The following is a 7,391-nucleotide window of genomic DNA, read 5'->3' as shown; positions in this document are numbered from 1 at the left end:
CAGACAAGACTGAATCACTGTAATAGAAGTTATATGGAAAGCTGTGTAAAGGAAAATTTCCAGTTCTTTCGTGGATTCCAAAATTGAAGCAAATACCGGGACATCAAGGTGACATAGTCTTATACGGATAGTATTCCATGACTAACGTAATTGGCCCACATACTGTACTGGTATACGGATAATATTACACGACTAACGTAATTTACCTGAAATAATTTACAAACATGTTACTATAACATTCGCTACTACTCATTACGCTAATTCACCTTCAGCCATTAAGCGCAAGCGCAGATCTCAGTTATGATACGTGCGCCATCCAAAAATTTATCAAGGTAGTAACTCAACACAACTACAAATGATCATTGTGTGTAAAATAAATAGAACACTTCATAAGAAGAACATGACAGGTTTGAATCATTCCCACCGCAAAGGATGAAAAATGCAGGCTCGCACACAAGACCACTTGATAACTAACCAGAAATTCAGATTAGTTGTAGCTTCGGTGACAATCGCCATTTTTACATTTTCCCCGTAAACTAGATAATTATGAAACGTTAGCAACTACTCTAAAATATCTGCGGCAACGGCCTTGCTCCTGAGGTTGCATTGGTTCACGTGAGATCACCGAAGTTAAGTGCGTTGTCGGACGTGGTCGGCACTTGAATGGGTGGTCATCCAGGCCGCCATGCGCTCTTGCCATACTTCGGGGTGCACTCAGCCTCGTGGTGCCAATCGAGGAGCTACTCGACCGAATAGTAGCGGCTCCGGTCAAAGAAAACCACCATAACGACTGGGAGAGCAGTGTGCTGACTCCACGCCCCTCCTGTTCGCATCCTCCTCGGATGATGACGCAGCAGTCGGATGGTCCCGTCCCAGTAGGCCACTCGTGGACTGAAGACGGAGTGCTTACAAAGCAACTACTCTCCAGTGCATGGCCGTACTACTGAGACCTTGATGCCTGGCATCAACAACAGGTAGCAGCACACGAGGTTGGCTTACGCCTACTGCCGAATTTTGAGATCTGTCGTAAGCCTGCGTAAGCACGTGGGGCTTTCCGTCTTAAGTGCAAGCATATCCATTGCGTGTTCTGCCGCGCGACTTGAGTGGAATATTTCATTATTTCTGAAATTTTATAGAAATGTTTTTCGTTGTATATCCTCTCCATCGGTACTGAATTTACTGTAAAATTACTTGCTCACTTTTGGGAACTTCCGTTCATGGTAAATCGATATTATTAGAAGCCGTGGTAGACACGAGTCTAGTGTGCTTCACCTTCAGCACCTTCTGTGTCAGTCTCGGTTCCTATGTCGCTGATTTCACAACTAGCAGTTCGTTGTCTACTGAGTATACTGTCTCTTGTACGACACTATCCCTCCTACACTGAAAGGGGGAGACACAGGAAATTATAGGATTTTTGAAACATGTAGCTGTTAAGGTAATTTTGAAGCTAGGCATACGAAAATTTGTATCTGGTTTCTAGGTCAGAAATAAAGAAATATGTGTTCCATTATTACTGGGAATGAAGTGAAATAGCGGGTGAACATTTTTTTTGAGATAAATAATTATGGAATAACTATGAAAGTATTTTTAAGGCTACATCTACGAAAATTGGTATTTGACTTCAAGGTTACAAATAAGAAAATACGTGTTTTAGTGTTTTTGGAAGTTCAACCCCTAAGGGGATGAAATAGAGTGAGCTGGTGCGTTTCTGGCGCCAGTTTCCATCGATCGTTGCTTCGATCTTTGAGTCGCGGTCCAGAGGACACTGCTCCCTAAGTGACTGTAGTAGTTCTCTGCACGGACCCACATCAGGCTTACCGCGCTTACACTGGACACAGTTGCCAACAAATCTCCTGACATCGCGATATAGGTTGGGCCAAAACATGTGTTCCCGAACTCGGTTCTAGGTCTTGTATAGCGCCAAATGACCCCCGACCACCGAATCGTGGATATATCATGCTAACTCGTTCCTGTGGAATAGAGACCTTCACTTCACCACGGTTGTCTCCCCCTTTACACAAGAGCCCCCCGCCCCTCCCGAAGGCAACAGGGCAACAGCCAGTAACGACGTCGCCATCCGCCTACTGCTGCCTATTCGGTCCCCACCTGGGGTCCACAGCCTGTTTGCCGGCTGAGTCGCAGAAGAAACCGGGTGTCTCGGAGAGAAGGAAATTCGCTCCAAGTTCCGGCTCCACGTGGCCCTTGCCTTCCCCAGACTCTCCCGCGAACATACGGCTAAGAGCGTCGCCAATTCATTGTCTCTGCCCCTAATATGCGGAACCTGGAGATAAATCTTGTCATCTTAACTTCGGCATGACTTTTAGCGAACTTATTAATCAAAGTTTAAGGGCTGGCACTGGGCAAGTAACTGACGGAGGCTCATTTGTTTCAGTTCAGTTGTAATGCTCACCTGTTCTCCAGATAAGGTTGTGTAGTATATGTCTCAGAAAACTCTCTACCCTTGATGTGTGTTGTGTTAGAGATAATTGGCAGCGGTCGACGCTAGCATACTGGGAACAGAGCACCACGGCGGCAGAGAGATGTTTAAGGCCATGTCCTCTCCTTTACATCTTCGGTTATGTTGTCACTTTCGCGTGATTCCATCGTTCCGGTGGAGAACTATAGCATCCAAAGTTCAATTGCATTGTCAAGTTGAGTATATTTCTATGTCACTCCCTGTCTCGTGGATCTCTCGTATTGATTTGAATCCTTGGTCTGCTCGCGTCTATCGCCAATTCACACGAAATATTGAAGCAACCTTATTTTAAGGGAATTGTCATATGGTCATGTTCTAGTTGTAATCATTCTAAGAATATTGTTGATTAATCAATTGAGTAAGTAAATTTGAAGGTCGGTTTGGTCAAAATTAAAGTACCTCCTTAATTGCTTTAATCATTTGTATATAGTTTTGTTATGGAAAGTTGGGTAGCCAAACGTTAAAAAATCTGTTTCTTAGGCTTAATCTGTTTCTCTGCTGATTGGAAGTAATGAGAGTTCTGCTGCGCATTCTATGCACATTTGTACTATTTAAGTAAAGCCTTACCTAAGTATATTTACCTAGTCATATCCAAATTTGAAGTTTAACGGGTCTTGTTCCACGTAAAGAAATTTATTTATTATTTGTCCATCTGATCTGGCCTTATAAGGCAATCTCTTGTATTTTTGTGATTGTGATTTTATAATGCTTTTGATTGTAATAAAATGTGTAGCAACTACAACGGATTACTATTGTGATTTTGGTGTGTCACTACCACAATCCCATTACATAGAGGATGAAATGTTTCATGAAATATTTAATTATGAAAGCATTTTTAAAGCTAAATATATTTAAACCTGAATTTGGCTTCTCGGTTGAAGTAAAAATAAAAAAAATTACATGTCTCACTGTTTTTGATACATTCAATTCATAAGGAGGGGGAATATAGGATGAAATGTTTTATGAAAATAATTCAGTGTGAAAGAATTTTTAAAGATAAAACTATGGAAATTCTGTTATTGAAATATACGTGTTTCACTGTTTTTGGAACTACAACCTCCAAGGAGATGCGATAGGGGCACATGTATCCACTCACTCATCGCCTTCCAGCCCAACCTGCAAAGTATACAGACTTGAAATTTGATGAAGGTGTAAATATTACGCTGAAAGCACCATTTAAGAAGAGATTTTTCGAAATTCCACTCCTAAGGGGGTGAAATATGGGTTGAAAAGTTTTTTTTTTAAAAATATGTCCCTATGTCACTGTTGAAGCTAGAACTACAAAACTACGAAAATGGACATTTGGTTTCTCAGCCAGAAACAAAAAAAAAAGGTTTTTATCATTTTCCGAAATTCTTTCATTGGGGGGGGGGATAGAATAAATAGTGAAGGTTTTTTGAAAATAAATCATTATTAAAGAACTACTAAAGCATTGTTAAAGTTACATCTGTGAAAATAGGTAATTGACTTCTCAGTTGGATGTAAAAAGAATGTGTTTCGTTGCTTTTGGAAATTTAACTCATTAATAGAGTGAAATAGGGGATGAAAAGTTTTATGAAATATTTCACTACGAAAGCATTTTTAGAATTAAATGGATGAAGATTTGAATTTGGCTCCTTGGTTCTAAATAGAAGAATACATGTTTAATTGTATTTGAAAACCTAACTCCTAAAGGGTGTGAGATGTTTCTCAAAATGGTTCATTATGAAAGCATTACTAAATATATCTGACAATTCGTATTCGGCTCCTCTGTTAGAATTTTTAAAAACTATGTGTTTCAGTGGTTTTGGAACTTCGATAGTAAGGGGATGAAAATTTTAATCAAATATTTATTGCGTTATATTAAAATATGTTAAATCTGCATCTATGAAAACCGGTATTTCACTTCTCAGTTATATAAAAGAAATATGTGTTGCGGAATGAAAGATTCTATGGAGATATCACCACAAGAATACAAACGGCTTGATTAACAAAAACCTTCGACTCCAGCTGTCGGCATTGTTTTTTGGTCATTCAGTAAAAGACCATGCTTCAATGGCGTTAAGTTTAGAAAGTGTTGCAGTTTATAAAAGACATAAAAAAACGATTAAAGAAAAAAAAATCTTTGAAGACCATAAACGGTCTACGCAAGTAAAGAAGCGGATGATAAGTTAGCTCTTTATGCAAATGAGTTGGTCACTTTAAGTTAAGAGACATGTCATGCACCAGGAACCAAATATTATAGTTGCTACGATTGGCTAACGGAAAAGTTTTGCAGAATCACGGGAAATCACTTCTGCAAGTGGCTGAGAATCTCGTAATGGATAAAAATTCTGTACTGAGAATTCCAAGGTGGGAGATGCAAATTCCTCGATTAGGAATTGTTAATCCACATGTGAAACCTGAGTACATAATCCCTGTGACATTTTATCAACGGTGTTCCATAGGGACAGGTTCTCATCCAAAAAGTTCGAAAATTCAATTTCTTTGTAGTTGCATTTTTTTTAAGGTGTACTTGTCCAGACTCTTGGAACGGAGAGGTTTTTTTCTTAATCCGTGCTTTAAAAAAGTTTCTACAGCCCATTGTTTGAAGCAGTGTCACGACTGCCATGAGCCGCGCGGGGTATCCGCCATGTCTCAAACGCCTTGTCACGGTTCGCGCGGCTCCCCCCGTTGGAGGTTCGAGTCCTCCCTTGGGCATCGTTGTGTGTGTTTGTTGTCCTTAGCATAAGTTAATGTAAGTAGCGTGTAAGCACAGGGACTGATGGTTCAAATGGCTCTGAACACTATGGGACTTAACAATTGAGGTCATCAGTCCTCTAGAACTTAGAACGACTTAAACCTAACTAACCTAAGGACATCACACACATCCATACTCGAGGCAGGATTTGAACCTGCGACCGTAGCGGTCGCACGGCTCCCGACTGAAGCGCCTAGAACCGCTCGGCCACATAGGCCGGTCTATCATGTATTCTAGAGAAGCTGCCCGGTCGTCAGTGGCGCCTGTTCTTTCGAGAACAGTTACTATCTTCATATATATGGTTAAACGTTACCCAGCCATTGACCTTCGTCTGTGCGAATGCGCACAGATTGCCCGAAATCTTACGGGAATCGTCACCTTAGTGTGGGCCAGTATTGAGTGGAGTGGCAAACACCTATTACGTACATTGCGTTTGTGGATTGTGGCCGGTTGGAAATGTGAGTCTCACGGGAAGCGTGTAAGGGATAAATGCCTGCAGTCGCGGTATTCATCTGTGTCCTCGGTGGCTCAAATGGATAGAGCGTCTGCCATGTAAGCAGGAGATCCCGGGTTCGAGTCCCGGTCGGGGCACACATTTTCAGCTGTCCCCATCGAAGTATATCAACAACACCTGTCGGCAGCTGAGGGTTTCAATTAACTATCAATTGTGAAGGGGATTCGAAGAACCCTTTGCCAGGCACTTAAATGTGATTTGCAGAGTATCCATATAGATGTAGATCAAAGCTCGTCCCGTGACGCACTTGCACAAAATGATTCATACTGCAAACATACTCGCCGATAACACTGACGAATAACGAGTGCTGCATATCCAGGTTAGACAGATCGGCTTTTCCTGCCAAGAAGAACAGGGAGTTGCTATCTAGGAACAATTCCAGCCAGAGGAAGGGTTGAAAAGTGCTCCTTGGATTGCACACTAAACGTAAATAACGAAAATGCATTTTTGGTAAAAATTGGACAAAGCATAATCCTGTGCTCTCCGTATTGCATTAGCCGTTTTGAATATTGAAAATCTTACTGCAGATTCGTGTTCAGCGACATTAAAAATATACATGTAACCCTCAGTTCATGCAAATCGAAGTAATAATATAACTAAAAGGTTTCCCTAGACGTTGAACTTTTTTTTTTTTTTTTTTTTTGAGAAACAATTTTCTCAGAACGGCATGCAGCATTAACTAAAAATGGTTCAATCTCTTAACTTCTACCTCTGACCCAGAAAAGTAAACACTTTTCTTAGGAGCTTATACCTATAATATATGACACTGATTAATATTAAGTAATTTTTGTGAAGGCATAAGGAGTGAAATAAACCACCCAAAAAATCGAACTCAGAGTTCGAATTAGTACCGTATCGTTAAATTTACGGTTGTTTCATTGCGGTTAGGTATGCGCTCCCATAAATTTTATGTAATATCGACTGATGTTTTCCATTTTCAATTTCAGAGAAGTAATTTAGTATCAACTGATGTCATCCATTTTTGATTTCAGGTAACATCTGAGAGGCCACACTGCACGCAGTCCGCGTGATCAAATCATAATTGCGGGCGCCATTTTTTTTACTGAAAATCTAAAATAAAGCTCATAGTATGATCACTCGTAACTCCCAAACAGATCCTTCAAGTGTATTTTCACTGTCTCAAAAAAAATATATAACATTTTTTGCTCATTTGAATGAGAACCTGGCCGTAACGCCGGAATATAGTCACTAGATTTTTTTCGGAGACGCTGTACGTTCGCGAGAAGAATTTCGTTCTGCGCGTGTCGATGGACATTCTACAGATATTACTGTTTGTGTGTTTGTGTGTGTGTGTACTACTCAGTCGTGCCATTCGAGTGTACATCTTTGCATAGTTTTCCTTTGACGGTGTAAACAGTGTTCGGCTCAGTTGCTAACTGGCCAGTTGAGTGGTTCCGAAGTTGTCGGATGTGCGGTGCGTTCTGTCTGCTAGGATAACAACAGACTGGCGTGGTGCGATGGCAGAAGCAGACACTGAAGGAGCTAGCTGCTGGGACGCCAACGAACAATTTATGCCAAGTAAGACGAAGAGAACTATTCTAAAATTACGAGCCGCCTCAATAGTGTTTATCATTAGTAAATCTTGTAGTTGAGACTGCCACCAATCTACAATAACTGACATTTTTGCCTAGAGAGAGATTAGCGAGAAATGCAGGATATCC

At 40.8% G+C, this 7,391-nt stretch overlaps 1 non-coding gene across 1 annotated transcript; it reads left to right on the top strand.

The window, feature by feature from the left end:
* Positions 1–5,712: 5,712 nt before the first annotated feature.
* Trnat-ugu (transfer RNA threonine (anticodon UGU)) lies at positions 5,713–5,786 on the top strand. Its single transcript has one exon. It is a non-coding gene; the product is annotated as a tRNA-Thr (tRNA).
* Positions 5,787–7,391: the final 1,605 nt, after the last annotated feature.

The sequence above is a fragment of the Schistocerca gregaria genome, unplaced genomic scaffold (assembly GCF_023897955.1).
Source record: "Schistocerca gregaria isolate iqSchGreg1 unplaced genomic scaffold, iqSchGreg1.2 ptg000544l, whole genome shotgun sequence".
In the NCBI taxonomy this organism is placed as follows: Eukaryota; Metazoa; Arthropoda; class Insecta; order Orthoptera; family Acrididae; genus Schistocerca; species Schistocerca gregaria.
This window is presented reverse-complemented; position numbering and strand designations above follow the sequence as displayed.